This window comes from Triturus cristatus, chromosome 4_1, assembly GCF_964204655.1.
Source record: "Triturus cristatus chromosome 4_1, aTriCri1.1, whole genome shotgun sequence".
In the NCBI taxonomy this organism is placed as follows: Eukaryota; Metazoa; Chordata; class Amphibia; order Caudata; family Salamandridae; genus Triturus; species Triturus cristatus.
Genome location: NC_140585.1, coordinates 439,838,708 through 439,862,895, shown reverse-complemented (window position 1 = coordinate 439,862,895; position 24,188 = coordinate 439,838,708). Strand labels below are relative to the sequence as shown.

General features: G+C 45.5%; 1 protein-coding gene across 2 annotated transcripts in view; it reads left to right on the top strand.

Annotated features, from left to right (window-relative positions):
* RMND1 (required for meiotic nuclear division 1 homolog) overlaps positions 1-24,188 on the top strand; it is a 485,798-nt gene that overhangs the window by 129,712 nt on the left and 331,898 nt on the right. For both annotated transcript variants that reach the window (XM_085652595.1, XM_085652596.1), the window contains exon 2: positions 23,780-23,855. The gene's annotated coding sequence lies outside the window, so the exon portion shown is untranslated. The remainder of the gene's footprint in view (positions 1-23,779; positions 23,856-24,188) is intronic.

Below are 24,188 nucleotides of genomic sequence, written 5' to 3'. Positions count from 1 at the left end.
TCGAGCTTCGCCTCTCGGCTCCGCGTTGCTCTCGATCCCGGTCCAGGAGGAGGTCCAAGGATCGGTCGCGGAGCCGCACTCGACATCGTCACTCGTCTGGCTCGAAGTCTTCGGGTAAGTCGAGGCACTCCAAGAAGTTCAAGAAGCGACACCGCTCTTCGGACTCCCCTCGCCGGTCGCGCGACTCGGCCGAGGGTCCGGGTGGTTCCACCCCCCGCGGCTCCACAGGAGCCGCAGGCGCCGCGCAATTCCCCATACCCGACGGTCCCTGGGACTGACGTGACGCCGGCGGAGGTCAGTGTCTTCCTCTCGGCCATGAGGAACCTGGCCCCGCCGTCGACGCCCGCTGGCGCGCCTTCGGGCCCCGCAGTCTCGACTGGGCGACCTCGCATGCCGGCGGCTCCGGCCCCGGTGCCGTTGGAGGCTCCGGCCCCGACGCCGCAGGTCCCCGAGGGGCCCGAGCCTGGGCCCCCGTCGACACTGGTCGACCTCGTTACGCCTCCTCCGCCGGCGCCGACACCGATACCACCCCCGACGCCGGCTCCGGTCGACGTCGATCCCCGGTTCAGCCCATGTCCGGTCCCGACGCCGATGCGGCGCCGCCCGACGCCGCATCCGACGCCGCTAGAGACACATATTGTCTATCGACCGGCTCCGATCATTCCTCCTGTTTACCAGGAATCGGATGACGGGGGCGACTGGGAGGGGTCTGATGACCCTATGGCCCTTCAGAGCCAACTTGCACAGGACTGGGCAGATGAACTGGGGGAGGCCAGTGGGTTGGATACCTCACCAGACACTGGATTCATCTCTCCTCAGACTGTGGCTTCGGAGGAGGGTGCAGCCTTTTCTGTGGTGCTGCGCAGGGCGGCCCAAGCCCTTGGGCTCGAGCTGCCTGTCGTGGCTGTGAGGACTAACATCCTCACTGAGGTGCTTCAGTCTGCTGCATGCTCCACTGAGCCTCTGCTGCCATTCAATGAGGCCCTCACTGACGTTCTGCAGGGCACCTGGTCCAAGCCCTCCACAGTCCCTCCTGTGGATAGGAACGTCGCCAGGCGCCACCGCCCTGCTCCGGGCGACCCCAGTTTTCTGTCCCAACACCCCACTCCCGAGAGTCTGGTTATCCAGGCCTCTACCTCCCAATCCTCCTTCCCGTCCGCTCCTCCGGACCGGGATTCCAAGAGACTGGAACAGTTTGGTAAGAAGCTGTTCTTTTCGCTCAGTTTGGGCCTGCGGTCTTTGAACACCGCCTGTCTCTTGGACCGTTATTCCCACTCTCTGTGGGATGCAGTGGAGGACGTGCTGCCACTGTGCCCGGAGGAGGCCCGGGCGCGGCTTTCCTCGGCCCTGGCCGATGGGAGAGATGCAGCGCGCCATGCAATCCGATGTGGGCTTGACACTACGGACTCACTGGGTAGGGCGATTTCTACCACGGTGGCTGCGGTCCATGTCCTTTTCAGGGGATGTCCAGAGCACCCTCATGGACATGCCTTTTGATGGCGCTCGCCTTTTTGGTGAGAAAGCGGACAGTGCGCTGGCTCGCTTCAAGGACTCTCGGGCTACGGCCACGTCCTTGGGCCTCTCGGCCCCGCGGCCACAAACTTCCGCTTTTCGCTCCTTTCGTGGCCAAGGAAGGGGCACCTCCTCACGTCCGCCTAGCCACTGGCCGCAGAACCAGCCTGCACGCGGTCGCGGACGTGACAGGTGGGTGCTGCAAATCGTCCGAAGGGGCTACTCCCTCCCCTTCGAGACGACCCCTTCCGCCATGCCTCCGCAGCACCACCGTATCTCGGGGGATCCTTTGAATCTTCTCCACGAGGAAGTTTCGGCCCTCTTGGCCAAGGGGGCCGTCGAGCGCGTTCCGAGCCCAGAAGTAGGTCGTGGTTGTTATTCCCACTACTTTCTGGTTCCCAAGAAGGGCAAAGGGGGCCTGCGCCCTATCTTGTACCTCCGGAACGTCAATGCCTTCCTCCGGAAGGAACGGTTCAAAATGTTGACTTTGGCTCAGGTTCTAGCTGCCCTAGACCCTGGAGACTGGATGGTAGCGTTGGCACTTGCAGGACGCGTATTTCCACATCCCCGTCCTGCCGGCCCACCGGCGTTACCTGCGGTTCACGGTGGGTCAGGAGCACTTTCAGTTCACCGTGCTCCCCTTCGGCCTTACCAGTGCCCCTCGGGTGTTCACGAAAGTGATGGCGGTGGTCGCAGCTCATCTGCGCAGATCAGGGGTTCCAGTCTTCCCCTATCTCGACGACTGGTTGTTGAAGGCGGGCTCGCCCCAGACAGTCGTCTCCCACCTCCAGACTACGACGGATCTCCTGCATTTGCTGGGGTTTTCCATCAACGTGCCAAAGTCACAACTGAGCCCCTCTCAGAAGCTCCTTTTCATCGGAGCAGTTCTCGATTCGGCGCGGTTCCGGGTTCATCCACCGGAACAGCGGGTCCGGGATATACAGGTCCTGATTCCCATCTTTCGGCCTCTATCCTGGGTTTCGGTCAGGCTAGTGTTGCGGCGTCTGGGGCTGATGGCCTCCTGCATCCTACTATTGCATCACGCCAGGCGGCGCATGCGGGCTCTGCAGTGGGACCTGAAGTTTCAGTGGGCCCAGCATCACGGCAACCTGTCCGACCATGTCTTGATCTCGGAGGGCACTGCACAGCAGTTGCAGTGGTGGCTCACGGACCGCGATTGGGTCATGGGCAAGAGCCTCTCCCTACCCCTACCGGAGCATGTCGTAGTGACGGATGCGTCCCTCCTGGGATGGCGTGGCCATATGGGAGAGGCGGAGATCAGAGGCCTCTGGTCTCCGGCGGAGTCGCGCCTCCACATCAACTTGTTGGAGCTGAGAGCGTTCCGACTTGCACTGAAAGCCTTCCTTCCCTCTGTCCGGGGAAGTGTCGTGCAGGTGTTCACGGACAACACCACCGCCATGTGGTATTGCAACAAACAGGGCGGGGTGGGGTCGTGGACCCTTTGTCAGGAGGCTCTGCGCCTCTGGACATGGCTGGAACACCAGGGCGTCACCCTGGTGGTTCAACATCTGGCGGGCCAGAGCAGACGAACTCAGCCGCCGGTGCATGATGGATCACGAATGGCGTCTGAACTCCGAGGTGGCGCAAGGTCTCTTTCAGCAGTGGGGAGAGCCTTGGTTAGATCTATTCGCCACCGACGAGAACACGCTATGTCAGCAGTTCTGCGTGTTGGAATTTCCAAGGCGGCACTCGCTCAGCGACGCTTTTCGTCACGAGTGGAGTTGCGGTCTGTTGTACGCCTTTCCGCCTATACCACTTCTGCCCAGAGTGCTGAAGAAGATCAAGCGTGACCGGGCCCAAGTCATCTTGGTGGCTCCGGATTGGGCACGAAGGTACTGGTATCCCGAGCTACTCAGTATGTTGACCGATCCTCCGATACGTCTGCCCCTTCGGGAGGATCTTCTGTCGCAGCAGCGGGGGACGGTCCTCCACCCGAACCTGTCCAGCCTCCACCTCCATGCGTGGAGATTGAGCGGCGGCAGTTGATGCCATTTGACTTGCCTCCTGAAGTCTGTGATATCATTCTGGCAGCCAGGCGTCCCTCCACAAAGACGGTATACGCTTGCCGGTGGAACAAATGTGTGGCATGGTGCACAGCAAAGGCTGTGGATCCCCTTTCCGCCCCTCTTTCTGAGGTTCTCCTCTTTCTTCTTTCTTTGGCCTGGCAGGGCTCTGCCCTGGGCACCTTGAAAGGTTATCTTGCTGCTCTCTCTGCCTTCTTACGGCTTCCAGATCAGCCCTCTCTTTTCAAGTCCCCTGTAGTGTCACGCTTTCTTAAAGGCATTACTCACACGTTCCCTCCTGTCCCTTTCGTAATGCCTCAGTGGGACTTGAATCTTGTCTTAACATTCCTGATGTGCGCTCCCTTTGAGCCTCTTCACAATTGTCCTCTTCGTCTTCTGACTCTTAAGACTGCTTTCCTGGTAGCCATCACCTCGGCTAGACGGGTGAGTGAGCTCCAGGCTCTGTCGTCCAAGCCTCCTTTTCTATCTGTTCATCCGGACAAGGTTGTCCTTCGGCCTCGTCCTTCGTTTCTACCGAAAGTGATGACCCCCTTTCATCTTGGGCAATCTGTCACCTTGCCCACCTTCTTTCCGCATCCTTCCAAAGAGGAAGAGCGGCTCCACCGTCTGGACCCAAAACGTGCGCTCTCCTTTTATTTGGACCGCACTAAACAGTTCCGGGTGGACGACCAGCTTTTCGTTGGCTACGTGGGTGCAAAGAAGGGAAAAGCTGTACACAAATGGACCATCTCCTGGTGGGTCGTTTTGTGTATAAAAATCTGTTATTCCTTGGCAAAAAAGGAACCTCTTGTGGGGCTGCGCGCCCATTCTACTCGGGCCACAGCGGCTACTACTGCTTTGGGACGGGGGGTCCCTTTGCAGGACATCTGTCAGGCGGCAACGTGGGCTTCGCTTCACACGTTTGCCAGGCATTATTGCCTCGACAGCCAAGTCCGGAGGGATGGCTTCTTTGGCCGTTCTGTCCTCCAGGACTTTCTGGTGTGATCTTGGTTCGCAGACCCACCACCGGGGTTGGTATTGCTTGGGTATCTATTCTAAGGTGAGGAATCTAACTAACTTGTTTCTTTCAGATGAACAAGTTACTTCCCTTCGGTAACGATGTATCTGTAAGAAACATTAGTTAGTTAGATTCCTCACCGACCCACCCATCCTCCCCGTTCTGCGAACTGACATCTAGGGTTAAGGCTATCCCTATCAGGGCCCTAGAATTTTTTGGCACCAGTGTCGGTATCTTGCATGGCTCTGCGTTCCTGGCGCGGAAGGCTATGTACAAGAACTGACGTCAGCGTGCGAGGGCGGCGTCTAAGTACTCCGACGTCATTCCGGCGCACGACGCCGACGACGGACGCGGAGCCGCAGACGACGCCTAGCGACGCGCAAGGTGTATTGCTGACGAAAAATCTTCCGGATCCAGTGTGACGCCTGGGGATATTCTAAGGTGAGGAATCTAACTAACTAATGTTTCTTACAGATACATCGTTACCGAAGGTAAGTAACTTGTTCTTCGCGCTTAGAGGGTGGCATGATACCAGACTCCGCCATCTTCTCATAAAGCGTTTTCAGATAGGGAATCAGTAGGTCTTGAAATTCTTTATAGAAGGCTGCCGTGAATCCGTCCGCTCCTGGTGCCTTTCCAGCTGCCATTCCACGCAACGCATCTCGTATCTCATCATTTGTTGGAGGCGCCATCAGTTGTTCCCTGTCTTCAGTCACTAGCCATGGCATTTTTATATATGATAGGTATTCCTCTACCACTTCTCTGTCTGTGGGGATGTGGGAAGTGTAACATTTTTGATAATGAGCTCGAAAATGGGCAGCTATTTCCTCTGGAGTGAGTAAGGGGCTCCCATTTTCATCCATCATGCCCACCATACCATCTAATTCCCTCTTGGGCCTCAGTATTCCAGCCAAAGTGGCTCTTGGTCTTTCACGTTCCCCGTAGCAACGTGCCGTCACATATTTCCCCATGTGTTTGATCTCCGCATTAGCTTCATCTAGGAACTCTACCAATTTTTGCTTGAGGTCTGCACTAATTTGTGCAGCTTCCACCCCATTTAAGTTCTGCTCCAGATGACCTATTTCTCGTTCAAGTGTCTATAGTCTGCTTTGGATAGAGCGCAGCACACCCGCATATGTGGAGATCACCACCCCTCTAATATAGACTTTAAGTGTTTCCCATACTGTGGCAAATGATTGTACCGACCCTATATTATCAGTAAAAAAGTTTTCTATTGCTGTTGCTAATCCCTCCTTGAATACAGAGTCTAAAAGTGAATAAGGTGGGAAACGCCATATGAATGCCAGAATTTGTGGAGCCCTAAAATGTAACACAAGCCGGACAGGAGAGTAGTCAGAATATGTTCGTGGAAGGTGTGTACATGTAACAACTCTAGAATCCAGCCCCCCGGACAAAAACCCAAAATCTATTCAGGTGTGTAATAGACCGATGAATAATGGACATACACCCCTCCACAGGGTATCTATGCCTCCAAATATTTATGAGGCCTGGGTGCATTATATTGTGTAAGGTTGCTGCTGCAGCCGCTGGACGCCTTGGCGGGCCCTGGGATCTGTCTATACCTGGGTCTAATATGCATTTAAAATCGCCCCCTCACACTTGTGAGAGACCCTTCCACTGTACCAATTTGGCCGCCAATGAAGTATAGAATTGGTGATCATCATAGTTCTGGCCATACACACCCACCAGAACGAACTTCATTTGCAAAGGGCTACCACGAATCTGCCCTGTGGGTCCTTCAGCAATCCTGTCATCTCTACCCCCGCCTTTTTATCTATCCATATCAGGACCCCCCTGGCATGGGAAGTGTAGTCTGCAGAGTAGCATATCCCCCTGTAACTTACGCTGCACTTCCCTGCTGCGTTCTGGGGTAAGATGTGTCTCTTGCAGGATTTAACGTTATGAAAACAGACATTTCTATTTTAGCAAAAACTGACTCCTAGTTATATTAGTTTGCTGCTGTTGTTGATTTCAGTCATGTTTGGGGGAGCTGGAGGGCTTTGAGAGCGTGAGCGCTTGGGTGGGTCAAAGGTGTGGTTAAAAACAAAATATTTTGTACATTGTTTAGGTCCTTCACCGTCAGGTAGCTTCATATAAATTAAGGGTCAGCTTAAATAAAAAAAATAAAAAAGGTGCTACTCAGTAGGCAATGCAATATAGTACATTATTAAACCTTTAGTAGTTAATCCACCTTAAATGGTCTGTGTGTAACTAGAGAACCACAGAAATAAATCTTGGTTGGTGCAGTGGAGAATAGTGATTTGTGTATTTTTAGTGCTACGAGGTCACAGTCTGTGACAGAAAGCACTGTGAATGTGTAAGTCATTATTATACTAGCATTACACACAGTATAAGATAAACTGCTACAAAATGCGCAAACCGTTTTACGATAAAATGGTGCTTCCAAAATATAGATTTTTGTAATACCCAGACCATACACAATGCAATTTTTGTACATAACTGTCATTTCAACGACTCCTTAGGGATTGTAAGCACTATGTAAATACAATTAAAAGCACGCACTTCAGAGATCAGTTGTCTATTCTGAAACACTTTTACTAGTAAGGTACATTGAGACTTTCTGTGAGAATTAATTTGAATATGAAACTGAAGTACCTCAACATTTTAACTTACTATCAGCTCCCATAAAATGCATCAGATACTGATATACTGATAAAAAGTCAGCTACAGGAAAGTCGGAATAGTAATTCGTAATATACCTGCCAGGTAAGTGACAGTTTACAGCAGCAATCTGTAATGTATTTTACCAGGTGTTTGGGCACTTCTCTAGATATAAAAAAACCCTATTCTTCCAACACATTTCACCACAATTTCTTTGCCAGCCTGCCCATCCTACCCTGGCATTCCCTATTTGATCTTGCTCCTTACTGGCCTTCAACACTTTCACCGGGATAGTAAGCGCTATGTAAATATATTTACAATTAGAAGCACTTCACAGCTCATCACAAAGCTTCCAGTGATTTTATCAATGAAAGTCAGTACTAGCTCCCAAGCATTCTTTATGGCTTCAAATTGCCTTTTTACATTTTCAGATTAACTCGAAGCACATATTTCCATTCCTTTCAGACAAGCAGGCATCCTGGTAAGAAGGAAACCTTATTTAGCTGTCTGATCAGCTCCAGGTTTCACAGCACAAGAGAACACTGCAGCTTGAAGTATTTTTATCCCGGGGCCGGTTTGCTTTTTCGAAAGTCCAGGTAGAAGTGCGGCCCGGGATGTGCGACCCCCTTCCCATGGAACCACGGCCCCCGTGGGGGTCGCGTCCCACAGATTGAAGACCTCTGACTTAGCAGGATACAGCATGCTATACTCCAGGTTTAAGTCTCAAAGTTTCTTTTTCGCTGGGATGAAAAGCATTCACGCTTCTTGTACTTGCATGGTAAAGTCGGGAATCAGAGATATTTCCGCACCCTCATGGTGAAGAGTTCCCAGTTCTCGAGCTTTTCGTAATGCCGCATCATGGTCCCCATAATTCATTAGTCTTGCTATTAAAGGCCGGGGGGCGCTCCTGGTATCGGCCTGTGCGCCAGGGAGGGATGCGCTCGTTCTACTACTAGTATCTCGGAGAAGGTGTTCCTGCCCAGCAAGTTGATGAGTAACTTCTCTACATACTGCTCCATGTTGCCGATATTAGTCGACTCCGCAATTCCCAAAATTCGGACATTGTTCCGCCTAGATCTCGCTTTGAGGTCTTCGGCCTTTGACTGCAATGTCTGCAACATTTTTTCCCTCTCTTTATCGGTCTCAGCGTCTGCTCTGACAACGTCCTCAATATCTGATATGTGCTGTTCCGCAGCGTTGAGCCTGCTGCCATGCTTGTCCAACCTCTCTGACATCCTGTCCATTTGGAATGATAGCGCATCTATTTCTCTGTCTATCTTTGAGAGGCTTTGTTGGATAGTACAGAACACCTGTTTCATATCTATATCTGCACCTGCATCCGGATAGTCGGAGGTGCAATCTTGCTCAACAGGTGTGGACTCTTTAGACCTAAGGGTTTTACGTAGGTCAAATTGCAGCTTGGGTTGTAGCTTGTCTGTTTTCGGCTGCCGGCGTGGCCTGAGGGCCTCGTATACCTCCGTGCTCGAGGTGCATCACTGCTGTTATCTTTGATTTGGCTGCCTCACTTTCGAAGACGAGGGGTGCGCCGAGCAGTGCTAGTCAGAGGCAAATTAATTCCCCTTCACAGTGTCGGTTCTAGCTAGGTTTATTCAAGAATTGTGGAGGATCATTGGTAGCGATCGGCAGAGCTGCCTCAAGACACGGCCATCTTGAAGTCAGGCAAGCTCTGCTCCCCCTCACCGCACCAAATTACCCAAGTATGGACGTGTTGAGTGTGCCTCCTCCCCAGGTCATTATTTACCTTTAACATGGCCAAGGATAGGGGTAAGGGTATGTGATGCTTTTCCACCTACCAGCTTGATCAAAGCCAGAGGATTCTTCATTAGATGAAAAATCACCAATCCTATGTTCCTACAAAATCCTGTGTGCTCCTTAAAATGTTTGACCCCAAATTTACACCATGTTGACCTGCTGAAAGGTTGATTTAAAAAAAAAAAAGACAAGATCAATTTCCCTAAGTGTAATATAAAATGGACAAAAATTGAATTTCACATGTAGTGAGGTGTCAACAACAGAAGCACACCTCTGTATAATAGCTGAATGTGTAAGTGAATCTCTTTGCACTGGACATCCTGGTGTTGTGATCTCTTCATAGGCTGTAGCTTCCTCAATAGGCCCAGCCCTCAATGTGCTGCTCATAATGATAGAAATAATTATTTCCAAATTTCCATGCCTGTCACTACAGTGAGGAAACTGATTTATATTTATAACACTTTGATGATTGGGCACGATCCAGCCATATCCTGCAGTTGATGACTTTGTTAGGCTAGCCAAAACCAGCTTTTTTCACAGATGGACAATGCTTTGGGATGCCCTGTGTAATTCTTTGTGACATTCTGCAGCACAAGTTAAATTTTTCCTTTTTCAAGAATAAGTTAAAGTACTTTGTTTCGTACCTTTCACCAGCATTCTTCTATGTGACATCCTGTACAAGCATCCTTAATCTAATCTTAGAGGAAAAACAAAGTAATGTGTGGGTGGGTAAGTACCAGGCTGCCTTATTCCCTTATTTCTTGGTCAGCCCCGCTTCTTTGTCGATTGGACGATGTGACGCTGAGCCCTGCCAGTAGATTCTTCCCAGTGCGGTGCCCAATACCTGAGCCCGCTCGTGTACTCTTGCTCTAACTCCTGGTTGTGTGCCCTTTCTCTCTCAAGCAGCAGCTCACTCCTCTCTTCCTTGCGCCGTCTGGCCTCTCTTTTGCTCTGGGCTACGTGCTGCTTTCATTTGCCTAGCTTTATCTTCAAATTCACTCTGGGTTTCCTCCTCGGCTACCTGGCCAATCCGTGTAACCCCACCCTCGTCATTGGTTCCCTGCAGTGGCATAACATAAGCCCCCACAGTCCCGTAACATAAGCCCCCGCAGTCCCCACAGTGTGGGGTGGTCCCTGATCTCCATGTGGGACCCTTAGCAAAAGTGGAAGGTGGTGGGCCACGGAGGGGGGACCTCTATGTACTTTGCAGAGGGGCACCTTCAAGTTTAGTTACGCCACTGGTACCCTGGGGAATGGAGCTCTCTTCATTTCCTGAGCTCGCTGAGTTGCTATTGAGAATCGCCACAAACTTCCTTGACACTCCTTTACGCTCAGCTGAACCAGCGGGAGAGTTAATTTTACTTTCCTTTGAGGTGTCACATGTTGATCGCGGTGGATGGGGGAGTAGAGCTTTTGTGGACCTTCCCTAGGAACATGGACTACGCTGGAGGCATCTGGGCTCGCTTGCTTTTGGTTTCCTCGGGCTTAGACCTAACTGTCTTTTTTACGATGGGGGGAGGGGGGCGGGCTGGGCGCTCATCTGCTTCTACTATTGTTGAATATCCTAATGGAGGGGGACCTGGCGTGAGTACATCCATCCCTCCATATGGTGGGGAAGGTACCGATACATTGCTCGCTATTGGCATTTTGGGACTATCGAATTTAGCTTCTTCAAAGATGGCCCATAATTCTGACATTGACTCTCTTTTGTCTTTCTTTTGTCCTGCACATTTAGTCTTTATACATGTTTTAGTATGTTCAATCATATACATGTCTAATTTTCCCTCCTTAGGCCAGGGAAATATGTGTGCCTTTGTGTGTAAATGCCACTGTTATCAACACTTATCAATTCCATTCATCTGTTTGGGGAACCTAGTTTCCATATGCTTCAAGGAGAATCTATGGCAATTTTAGTAATTTGGATAAATACATCTAAAATTATGTTTTGTAGTTTTGTTTGTCTAATCGTGGGGGCAATCGTACGTGGTGCACTCTTACAAATAACATATTAGGAGCTCAGCGTTTTTACAATATTTGCATCAAACTGTTCAACTATACATTTAAATAAGAACAAGATAAAAATGCATATGTATATTACAACAGAGGGCAAATATGCGATATGTTAGACTAGCATCTGAACAATCTCATTTGTTCCACAAAATACAGTTTCAATCAATAATCAATGCAACATCATCACATACATAATACTGTTCAATAATGGTTGACAGAAAAAATTACTTTGTCAAAAACATTTGAACTCTCTCAGCAGGTTATCCTCTAAAAATAAAAGACTTGTGTGGAACATGTCTCTAAGTGAGCTGGATAGTCTGCCAATATCTGCTCCTAAACAAAGGAGTTAATCATAGAAACCATATCGTAATAACTCTGGAATTGCCAGCCCCTTTTGTTCACACATAAGTTGCTCCTAGTTTCTTGGGTCCAATTTATTTCCCTATGTCTGAATTTCATCTTGTTAAACACCCAGGTTTCAAGCTAGATGTGCCTCCTACTCTCCTTCCAGATACTAAAGGTGTTTAACCTCTTAGCACTGAGAAATCGTTGAACTAAAAAACGATGAAACTGAGGTATCCATTCCGCCCAATCAGGATAACTATTTCTCAAAAACCAACATCCTGAGAGTTTTCAAGGGCTATCTTTACCTTAACTAGCCTACTCAGCTATCAAAAAAAGGTGACTTCCAGAGGAACGTCTCTAAGGCCGCCTTATGACTGATTCCGTTAGGACATATAAAATAGGTAATCTGCCATATCATATCAGTAACGCAAGCACTTGGGTTATCTTTTTATGCTTCTCCCTAGTTTACCATACACCAAATGCTTACGACTATGTTTGAGGTTCTGATGTAGTCTCTTACCCTCTTTGATGGCTGCGTCATGACGGACCTCTGCCTGGTGATTCAGCAGAACTTCCAATCAATTGTGGTGTCTTCCCACCTTTCTTGTTGCACAATCGTGAATCCGCCCGGGCAGGTATCCTTCCTTCAGCTACAGTCGATTTCGAGCTCCCAATCCCTCCTGGCTGGCTCGCCAAATTGTTACTTAAGTTCGAAATCCCTTAAAAGCAGAAGACAGTAGGCTTTTGGCAAAACAGGAATGTTGTGTCTCACTTTGGATACCCGTATAAAGGTCTATTGAATCATGTCCTTATGTAGGCACAATTCGACTTGTCCTTATTTAGGCATAATATTCTAGTCCTTATTTAGGCATTGGCCATGCAGATCCAAATACAGGCATGGTCACCTACATCCATCCATCCCACGTCACAGCGAGTTCTTAGAAACCAGACCCTTAAGCCATTGGGATTTTCCCTACTGGGATTATTGATTTCTCCAAGAACTCATCTATTATGCATGAACTACTATTCCTTAGGGGTTCATTCATGACGTCTTCCTCTGCCCGACTTTACTACAATGCTAGCATTCCTAGACACCTTCCAGGTATAAATATACTTTCACTTGCCCTAGCAATTCACGGCACAGCACAGCTCGGCTATATGACTCACCACGGCAAGTCCTGAAGGAGTTCGAGTCCCCGCCTGACGCAATGAACAGACGCTGTGTTCCCTGCACGCAGAGATTCCAGCTTCCAGTGTTCCAACTCCCCTTGCGGGGTGTTAGAGTTCGCGATCTGGAAAAAGATTCCCACCTCTCTCATTCTAAGTTATGAAGCTGATTAGAACCTAAGGAAATTCTTGGCATCTCATATAAAATACTAACTTAAGCTCAGACCAACCATAGCTTAAATCAGCACCTACTTCCTACCTCGCACTACATTCAAGTTAGGTACACTGGGGTACAATTATTTAGAAGCACCAGATGAGCATCCACTTTTAGCTTGTGTATTTATGTGTATGTATATAGATATAGGTCATAACTACAATAAAATGCTGTTGCAGTTTTACTTCTTCTTACTGCTGACGCTGTGCATATTATATCTTGCTTACTGTCTAATGATAGTGACAGCTCCTATCTCTTACACGAGAACGAAGACTGTTCAATAAATCCTTTTTTATTGAAAACGCCCGTCTTCCTATTTTCTGTGTAACTCTGAAGAAACTAAGCATGCACGATTGACTTGAGTGTAACTGTTGTCTATTGTTTCCACGATTCTGAGACCCGTTCCGATTCTGAAAGGAAGCAAAGTTGTCATGTTTTTGCGGTTGTCAGAAACTAATCCCTTCTTGTTCATTCGAGAAGTTTCTAGTGACCTCTAAGTTAGCTGGCACACAAGTAATTAAGTTTAATATACTCGAAAGGAGCATACGGACCTCAGTCCTATGCACAGAACTATAGTGTATATTATTCCAATGCGCAGAGCCTATAAGTGAAATAGGAACTACACTACATGGCGCCCAACAGTTTGGTAAGGCACTAATTTAATGCTAGATACTGAAGTAACTCAGTCGTGCTTTTCTCAGAGACCCCTACTCATAATACTCCATAAGACGTCTGGAGTGGGTAGGGATAATAACCGCCATAGCTAAGTAGGACTAAAAATCCTATGTATTAGCTGTTTGGTTTATTCAACGTTGAAGGATTCAGTGTTCCAAAATATTGTGCACCTTATCTTTTTTTCCTTGAAACTGGTTCTGCATTTTTCAAAAAACAATGTCCCAGAACGAGGTAATACAGAGGATGCGGCTGACCATGCCGTAGCAACCTTTGATACTACAGGTAAAAATGAAACTGATGAGGGTGTTGTAAACATCCATCCAAATTTAAGGAGAGCCATCGCTCTAAAACTTATAAAACATGGCCTAACACCAAGAGGTGGTAGAGCAATTTTTGTAATAGAGGCACATGAATCTTTTCAGACGGAGGTATTCTATTCATGGATTACATTCCCAGAATCAAATCCAGTAACACATGTGTTTCACTTCTTCAAAGATGAACCACCTGAGGGAATACGTTCCCTTCGAGGATATTGAAATTCCACTAACATACCAGGAGCATCATCTCTGGTTAAAATGCGCCCTAAAACATTAAATTCACATAACCAGGCTCGGTCCACTAGGTAGACCAGGAGCAACATGGCCCATTTTAGCCGGCTACATACCTCATCCTGACATTGAAGCAATGTCAGATAAGGAATTACTTAATCAAATACAAGAATTGATAGAATTACACAGTTAAACCACAACTGTCTGACGATCCTGAAAAGGACTTAATTAAACACCATCCTACATCTTCTAAAAAGAAGTGGGAAAACAAAAAACAACATTCAAAGGAGAAACGTTCTCAATCCCAAGGTAGGTCTCCTCAAAAGGAGCCCTCTGAAAGGAGGTATAACCTCAGGAATAGGGACAGTTTGAGAAAACCTGACGGGTATCAAGATACTGATAAATGTTCCTCTCGTACCTTGCAGACATCTTCACAGACATCCGAAAGAAGAGGACAGTCAGAACAAAAAGAAGAACGCGTGAAGTCCAGAGACGATCAACACGCTCAGAAAAATAAACCAAAACCTCAGTTCTCCAAGAAAAAGGTAGCAGGTCTGAAGATCAGACTTGCCGAAAATCCTGAGGACACAACTCAAGAACGGAGAATGGGCTCAGACAATGCTGAACAGTGCAGCAGAAGTAACCATAGCTCGCCAGAACCTGAAGGAACTTCTGGAGATAGTGGACTTGAATGAATACATAACAGTTGAAACTTTAGACACCAGGGTTAGTTCTCCACAAAAGTTATACGAAATAACACTCCGGATGGAGGGAGACATACCAAGAAAAGTGAAAGCACTCTTTTGGAAGATAGCAGAAAAAGACTGGCCACCACAATTTGTCAGGGAGTGCCCACATGGTGAAGACATCATTATGCCAGCCTTCTCTAACCATGATCCAGTACATCTAAAATATACTTATGCCAGGAAATGGGCAGTAGCCCAAGCTCCTGCATTATATAAAAATCATGTCGGATGGGATGAGGATTCACCTCACCATAAAATCCAATTAAAAACTCAACCAACTGCACAAAGGCAGTACCCTATTAAGCAAGAAGCTAAAAAACAGGTCAGGGAGATCTTAGATCAACTTGAATATCAAGGGGTGATTGAAACATGCACCTCATCAATGAACAATCCTTTGTTTCCTGTTGCAAAACCAGACATCACATATTGTCTAGTTTTGGATTGCAGACACCTGAACACTTGTTATAAAACATTTGCAGTGCAAATTGCACACAGTACAGCATTAATGAATAACATTGTGCGTTAAAAATATAAAACCACATTGGATATTTCAAATAGTTTCTTTTGTCCGAACATTGCACCTGAAAGGAGGTACTTGACAGCTTTCTCAATAATGGACAAACAGCGTCACTTTTATCGACTCCCACAAGGGTTCAAGAACAGCCCGGGGTTATTCTCAGCAAGAGTAATAGAGTTACTACAAATTTATGATGATGAGGCATTGTCATTTGTCGATGCATATACTTAACAGACGATGACCTGGATAGGCACTTGAACAGGGTAAATACCATAATACTGGGATTTGCCTCTGAGGGCTACAAATTCAATTAAAAAAAATCAAGAATTGCCCATCTCAATGTCCTTTTTCTAGGATATGAACTTTCAAGTGAAGGCAAAAGCCTGGCAGCAAACTTTTTAGACAAATGTGCACTGCTCCAACCTCAAAAACGCTGAAAAACTTAGTTGAATCTAGGTTTCCTGAATTTTGGAATATACGTAACTTAGTGATGCGAATAATACCGGGTCAATGCGGATTCACCTACTTAACGTTTAATGAAGGTGAAAAAGTACTGATTGCATACAAATCCCATTTGTACACACAAGCGGAAATGCGCTTCACTTCAACAGAAAAAATTCTGACAGCAGTTCAAACCGCTGTAGCAAAAGAAAGAGCTCTAGTTCAGGGGAAACGCATTATTGTCGTAACTCCGGTACCAGCCTTAGAGGCTGTAACAAAAGCGAGCATTCCGAATGCAAAAGCTTTACATCCAAGATGGATACAGTGGGTTAATTATCTTGCTGCAACAGATGTTGAATATGTTTTTGATCCTTATTTGAAAACTCAAGCATTCCTGTAATATGAACATGAATGTCCTCTGCCTATTGAGATTCTCACTGTTGACCAGTACAAATTTATAATTTATACTGACGGATCAGCACAACCCGCTCCCAGGAGTAAGCAAGCTCACAGTGCAGCATGCGCGATCGTTAAAGGTCGTATGTGCGATGGTAAATTCCGACCAATGGTCACTAAAACACAGTCTCTAGGAGACTGTACAGCTCAGTTAGCTGAACTACAAGCATTCAAATTGGCACTTGAAAATATGGATCGCGAATTCCCCACACTGATAGTGTGTGATTCCTTTTACTGTGTACAATCATATAATGAATAATTACAGAATTGGCTTCAAAATGGTTTCAAAGATGCAAAAGGTGGCACAATTAAGCATAAGACGCTTTGGGAACAAGTAGTTCAGTTGAGAGACGGACTACAAAACACTCACGTGATACACACGCTGAGTCATCAACGTGATGGCGTTCATGTTGCAGGGAATTCATTGACTGACGAAGCCGCGAAGGGAGCTGTGCAAACGGCTTCCGTAGCTGCGATCACCCTGTTCAAAAACGAAAATAGACAGTGAGATATTACTGGCTGTCAATGCTTTAAGCAAAGGCAGCGGTGCAGTGTTACCTAAAACGTTTCCACTCAAATACTCATACATGATTGATGCAAGCAATGTTCCGTTTGCTCAAATCCCTGGAGTGGGGGATAGGGTAATTCCAAACCTGGAACATAGATTAGGACTAATCCTAGTAGCACATGAAGGGATAGTCTCTGCCCATGCAGGTGTTTCCGCTATTGTATCATTATTAAAACAGAGATATTGGTGGCCCGGCATTAGGAAACAAACCAAAAACTATGTTTTGGAATGTGAAATATGCCAGAAGATGAAAGTCTCTACAGTGAAACGTCCTGCGCAGACACCCCGGTTAATTTCAGATAAACAATTAGCTTGTGTTTACCTGGATCACTGCGGTCCCTTGCAAAGGGATGGTAACTATAAATATATCATGGTCGCAGTAGATTCGTGCTCGAGGTTCCTATGGATGTGGCCACAGCGCTCGGCTGATGCTCGAACTGTTATAAAAGATTTGCGAGTCTTTATTTGCACATATGTAATTGGCACGCTACACTCTGACCAGGGCCCTGCGTTTAGCTCTCGAGCTTACAAAGAAGCCATGGCCAGTTTGGGCGTTGCATAGCGGTACTCTTCTCCATTCCATCCTGAGGGAAATTCTGTTGTGGAAAGAAAAAACTGGGACATAAAGCGGTCTGTAACAGCTAGAGTATTAGGTACGGGTGACGGGTGGTCAAACATCTTTATGGGGTCCAACGCTCTTTAGACAATTTGCCAAGAAGTTCTCTAGGGGGAATCACTCCATATAAGGTCCTATTTGGGACAAGAATGTGGGTCCCAGATCTAGAATGTGCAGGCACAGTGGTGGAAAATAAACCTTTTGATATCGCTTGGCTGTTTTACAGGACTTAAATGAATTGAGAACAAAACAAAGCAACGTCTTCCTGAAGCCAACCACCACTGGGGAAAAACCAGCCGTCCCAGCAAGGCCTGTCTGGATCCCAAAGTTTGGGGATCTAGCCAGAGAAAAGATCGCGGATAAGAAGGAATTTGGGCCTTCTTACAGACAACCAGTACCTGTCCTAGCAATCCACGGATCAAGAACAGTACTTCTGCTGCCCCTTGCTGGTAAAAAGGAGAAAAGATTTGTGTCAATTGACCACATCAAACCACACCATGTGGCCAATACTGAATAGTAGGCCAAGTGGACTCCAACCAAGTAGCAGACACAATCTTCTAGCTACTATCCAAGAGGTTCAAACTGAAAGACTCATCACCTTTGAGACTCCAACAGTAAAAAATGAAGGACTAAGCAACAATGCTATGGAACTCGTTCCTCTTGAAACCCAAATAACAGTTCGCCCTGATACACCTGTCTACACCAATGTAACCCGTGATCAGCTGGTGCCAGCGATTTCAACGATCCTGAAGCAATTCCATCCATTGACAGAACTGCCTCTGGCTATTTCATTAACTTTGATACGTTTTCTGAGGATCCCAGCGAACCAGAAACAACGCCAGCAAAAAAGACATTGAAAGAACAAGTACAAGACTCTTTTCATCACTTGAAAAAGACTTATCTGGTTTCACCATGGATTGAACAATGGATTATTTCTGGAATTTTCTTCTTTCTACTTTGGCTTGCTTTGGTAATAACTCTGCGCATGTTGACAGAGGGAAGATATATTCACTTGGACACAGAAAGCAGAACTGTGAACTTACTTTTGAAACCACACAAATCATCCCATCGTGAAGCAAGAGACTTGTCAGCAGTGAACATCACAGCCGTTCCTATACAAGATGGTATAGTTTGGGACAAAATGGATTATGATATATTCGGTCCATCTGAACTAGTGAAGATTCCACACTTATTCAAAATATCATTTGTGACTTTATTACCTCTAGTACCTATTCTGATGATTGGGACTTTGAGACTGTTAAAAACATGATGTCGATCTAGAAAGGTCTGATGCATTTTCTAACCATGAATATTTAGAGGGTTCAACAGGCTATGAACAGCTTTTTTGTTACAACCACTATGGTAATCATTTCTTGCATAGAACTACAACTACTAGAAATTTATTTTTATATAACCAATGGGAACATTGTCCTACACCACCGAGGGGTAGCTCAAAAATATTTGAAAAGAAGTTTCCATATTTTTCAGGATACAATACATCCATCCCAGAAACGTTTTATTATAAAAGTGTTAACAAAACAGGAAAGAAAAATATGTTAACAACTACAAAACAGATTTATTCTGCATCCTTTATTGACCAACTGTCTAGACAGGGTTTTGATTTTTGGAAACAAACTATCGACACAAAATCTGTTTGGGGTACAAAAGATTGGAAAGTTCAGGGGATAGAAGCTTTGTTTAAAACCTGCACCATCCCACAGCATAATATTTTTGAATGACACTGTCCAACAAACGTCTTGCCTTGGATTAGCCAAGATCAAATACATGAACACTCCATCCATACCTAAACCTGCCAGTGGTAGCACTACACAGGAGGAGGTCGACGTACATAAAATTCTACAAAACAGAACAGATACCGAATGGGAAAAATGGTTGCTCTGGCCCATAGACACAAACAACTGTCAAGAAAGATTCCTGAACAGAACACAGGGTTTCACAATCAGTAGGCCAGACCCACGCTATGTCCATAGACAGCATCCAGGGGTAGTAACAACATACAGTGTAGGAAAATTATGCCTCAACTGGCTGCAGACATCTACACTAAAGGATGTGAAACAACACTTACCTTTACTTAAAGACGACGCAGACCTTATGGATTTCTTGCTAGGACCAAGAAAACTGTGTCAAAAATCTTTCATATATACAGGTATCTATTCTGCTTATAATGAAATATGGAAGGTTACCCAAGCAGACGCTGCAGAAAGGATACGAGAAATTGATCGTATTATTTTAGAGAAAACTCTCGCTGTAGTCGACAATGGGTTAACGACTCTGTCATCCAGGATATATTCATTAGGCAACATTGTATCCTCAGCAATAGACGTTGTAGAACAAGATTTGGTCCAGTTGCAACAAGGCCAGTCCCAATTACGTTCTATACTGTCATTAGTCTGGACGCTACAAAACTTGCGTGCAGTTTCATTAACACGTCTTCTCTGTTCTCAGAATACAATCTCACTGATAAACAGATCGAACTGGGATAAAGGGGAGCTAAGTATACAATGCTGAGTATTGAAAAACTGGAAAAAATGCCATTTACGGTAGCAGAAAAAACAGCTACTGAATGGATAATTCATGGCAAAATAACTCTGCCTGTTACAACCTTCCATTTTCAGTATTGCCTCAAATACATACCAGCAGGCAAATATGAAAGGTTGGGTAAAGAATACATCAGGACATCCTGGGATTTACGTTACACACACAGATGTTGGAGTGGGGGGCGTGAAGTGTTTATTAGCTGTACACACTGTGAAAATGCACTGAGCGGTTCACTCATATGTAGGGATATTGGTTTACACGGGGCCTGTAGCGGTTCCATTTCAAACTTATCTTGCCACCTGCAGGGTTCACTAGCCGCTGTGATTAATCAAACGTTTGGACAACTTTCAAATGGGAGTTACCTCATGTTGAATGATCAGATCTGTTGTGCCATGCTGCCAGGTATCCCATATCTAGTAACGGTTACTTCCAGGGTCACTTGTTGTATGCAAGTCTTGTTCCCCCAAATAGACACATTCAGGGAGTCGTCTTTATGGCCTTCACTAAACATCTCTTCTATAAGAATTGATACTCTAAGCAGAATGAAAGCCATTCTTTTGCAGAAAAATTAAACCTATGATCTACAAATTGCAAGGACTTCGGCTGAGATACAGGCTCTTTTACGTACCAACTGCCCTACACATTTCACGGAAATGTTGGGACGTATCTTAAACATGTCTGATACGAGCGGAATTGTGCATGTATTTAAGACCATATGTTCAGGACTGTTAACACCTTTTCAAGCAGTCCTCGGAATCATTCCAAACTTTATGCACTCGGTGTTTGGTGGTCTGCCGCTTCTTTTAGCACTCATTGTGGGAATCCTATTTTTGTTCCTCCTGCTATGCTATGGCAAGCCTATCCACCAGCGTCACTCCAAACAATTTGGAGAAAGTGCTCCTAGAGAGGAGGTGTCGTGAGCGCATAGTACAACTACTGGGTTTATCTCGTCTACGAGAACTGAATGCCACATGGTTTCTGTCATTCAGACCAATCTGGCAGGATTGCATCTTACCTGTTCTGCGTTGCCTGCTTTGCGGTGAAGAATGCATGCTAGACATATGTCTGACACTTCCATCAGTCATGCCTATGGATATCGATACTCTGCTGGACCCGATAACGGCCCATGCTCTGTGTTGTCCCCAGCGGCTACCAATCCTGATGACGGCATTCATTGAGCTCTCACAGACTCGACATGCTACTGCTGAGGTACGAGACGGATCAACAGGCGCACAGGTAACATCGAATACTGCTACTGACGATGTTCCACATCTAGGGTAATCGTGCGCTTTTATAAATGTAATTAACATAACATAACATATGTGCAGGTAATCTTCTAAATGAGGTATTTGACCTGTCACCAATATCGGTGGACAACTTCTTGTCTACAGGATTGGAGGATTACATGTTCTCTCCGACACCTTCCACTAACTTTTGATTTGACTCACATTGTACCAGACAATCACTGAATTTGGCCTTCATTTTTTCTAAAAACAAAAAGACAAAGCTTGGAACTTTTCATTTTTTAGCTTTATCGTTTTTTTGGGGTTTTTTTTGGCTCATGGACTCATGACATGAAATGGTTTGTTTTTCCTTTCTGTACCATTGAACCATTTCATTGTCTGTATATTTATATATACTTGTGCTCGTTCATTTAGCGATCGATGTAACATGTTTAGCTTAGAATGAGACTTGCTTCAATTATGTACAGCACTATTGCTTTTTAATGCATAGCCACTGTTTTTAGAAGACGGTTTTTATGCTTTTAGATATGTATTTAGTGAATCATGTGATACTCTATTTTTACATATTTATCATATTTAGCATTTATAATATTGTTCTATCGAAAGTGGAATGGGTGTTGTTTGTCACTTTAGATACCCGTATATAGGTCTATTGAATCATGTCCTTATATAGGCAAAATTCGATTTGTCCTTATTTAGGTATAATATTCCAGTCCTTATTTAGGCATTGGCAATGCAGATTCAAATACAGGCATGGTCACCTACATCCGTCCATCCCACGTCACAACGAGTTCTTAGAAACCAGACCCTTCAGCTGTTGGGATTTTCCCTACTGGGATTATTGATTTCTCCAAGAACTCATCTATTATGCATGAACTACTATTCCTCAGGGGTTCATTCATGACGTCTTCCTCTGCCTGACTTTACGTCAATGCTAGTATTCCTAGACACCTTCCAGGTATAAATATACCTACACTTGCCCTAGCAATTCACGGCACGGCACAGCTCGGCTATACGGCTCACCACGGCAAGTCCTGAAGGAGTTCGAGTCCCCGCCTGATGCACTGAACAGACAATGTCTTCCCTGCACACAGAGATTCCAGCTTCCAGTGTTCCAACTCCCCTTGCGGGGTGTTAGAGTTCACTCTCTGGAGAGAGATTCACACTTCTCTCATTCTAAGGTATGGAGCTGACTATAACCTAAGGAAATTATTGGCATCTCATATAAAATACTAACTTAAGCTCAGACCAACTATAGCTTAAATCAGCCCCTACTTCCTACCTCGCACTACATTCAAGTTAGGTACACTGGGGTAGAATTATTTAGAAGCACCAGATGAGAATCCACTTTTAGCCTGTGTATTTATGTGTATGTATATAGATAGAGGTCATAACTAAAATACAATGCTGTTGCAGTTTTACTTCTTACTGCTGACGCTGTGCATATTCTATCTTGCTTACTGTCTAATGATCGTGACAGCTCATATCTCTTACACGAGAATGAAGACTGTTCAATAAATCCTTTTTTGATTTGAAACGCCCATCTTCCTATTTTCTGTGTAACTCTGAAGAAACTAAGCATGCACGATTGACTGAGTGAAACTGTTATCTATTGTTTCCATGATTCTGAGACACGTTCTGATTCTGAAAGGAAGCAAAGTTGTCATGTTTATGCGGTTGTCAGAAACTAATCCCTTCTTGTTCATTCAAGAAGTTTCTAGTGACCTCTGAGTTAGCTGGCACACAAGTAATTAAGTTTAATATACTCGATAGGAGCATACTGACCTCAGTCCTATGCACCAAACTATAGTGTATATTATTCCAATGCGCAGAGCCTATAAGGGAAATAGGAACTACACTACAGGAACAGTTTGTTTAATTGAACATTATGGGCGGGAGAGCAGCTACAGGCACAAAGTCTGAGGGCTGTCTCAATTTACAATCCATATGTGTCCTTCTTTTATACAAAACATGATGGGTTATAAAGATCCTCAGTGTACCATATATGGTGAAGAATGTTGGTTGCTTCCTTTGAAGTTGTAAATTAATTGTCTAATGGTTACCACAGGACCCAATATGACCAGTGGATAATGTGACCAGATGTCCGGCATGGGGAGCACATGATCACTGTGTATGCTAGGTCTTCATTGGCTATGTGTTCCTAACTAATGTGACATTTGACCTTTTATGGTATTTTTAGGAGCATGCATACCCCCTCCTGCCAATGTGTGCTTTAGTGGGGCAAGCTCCCTTGACCCATGTAATGTCGCTGCGCCTATCCATGGGAATGATCAAGAGTTTCCTGCCCGAGCATTTGCCTGGGAGCTGCAAACCCTCCCACCTGTGACCTATCAATCGGCAATCTTGGTCGGGACTTGGTTCTCAGAGACTGCTTGACTACATATTTGCAAATCGAGGTTGATGTGGAGTTCACAACGGGCGATTCTGTTAATAAGGATGATATTTCATTTTCATCGATGAATGCATCGATTTCCATATTAACACTCTTGATCTGCGTTCTTCCAACGACAATGAGTCCTTTCAGGCAATACTGTTTTATAGACTAGTGCTGCCTAGTCTGATGTTTTTGCTGACTTCCGAACTAATACATTGACGACAGTTGAAGTCATGTATGCCAAAGAGTTTTCAACACTATCTTATGTGAGTTTCACTTATTTGTTTTTATGTTGTTTTTAATTTTAGGGAAAGAGATATGTGGAACCTGTTTGTTCTTCCATCTGCACAACTCCTCCTTTAAGCAGAACTACTGACTTATTTTGTAAGTACATCTTACACTTCTGATTTTCAGCCTTGTATTCTTACCTTGTGGGATTCTAAATTCCAGGTTGTTATAACTCATGTGATTTTGTGTCTGCCAGTTATTTACTTATTGCCTGCCTTCTACCACTACATTGTATGTGGGTTGCTGAGATTTCTTGGCTTCTTCAATAGGGATTTCTTTATTCATGACCTATGTTTCTCTTTCATTAGGCAGTGTTGTTGGCTGACACCAAGCAATAGTTGTAGCCCTGAAAGTAAGATTATCAGCATTTTAACAGTTCCTAGAGATGTGATCCTTTTTTGAGAAATATTTAGTATGTTTATGGTCTGG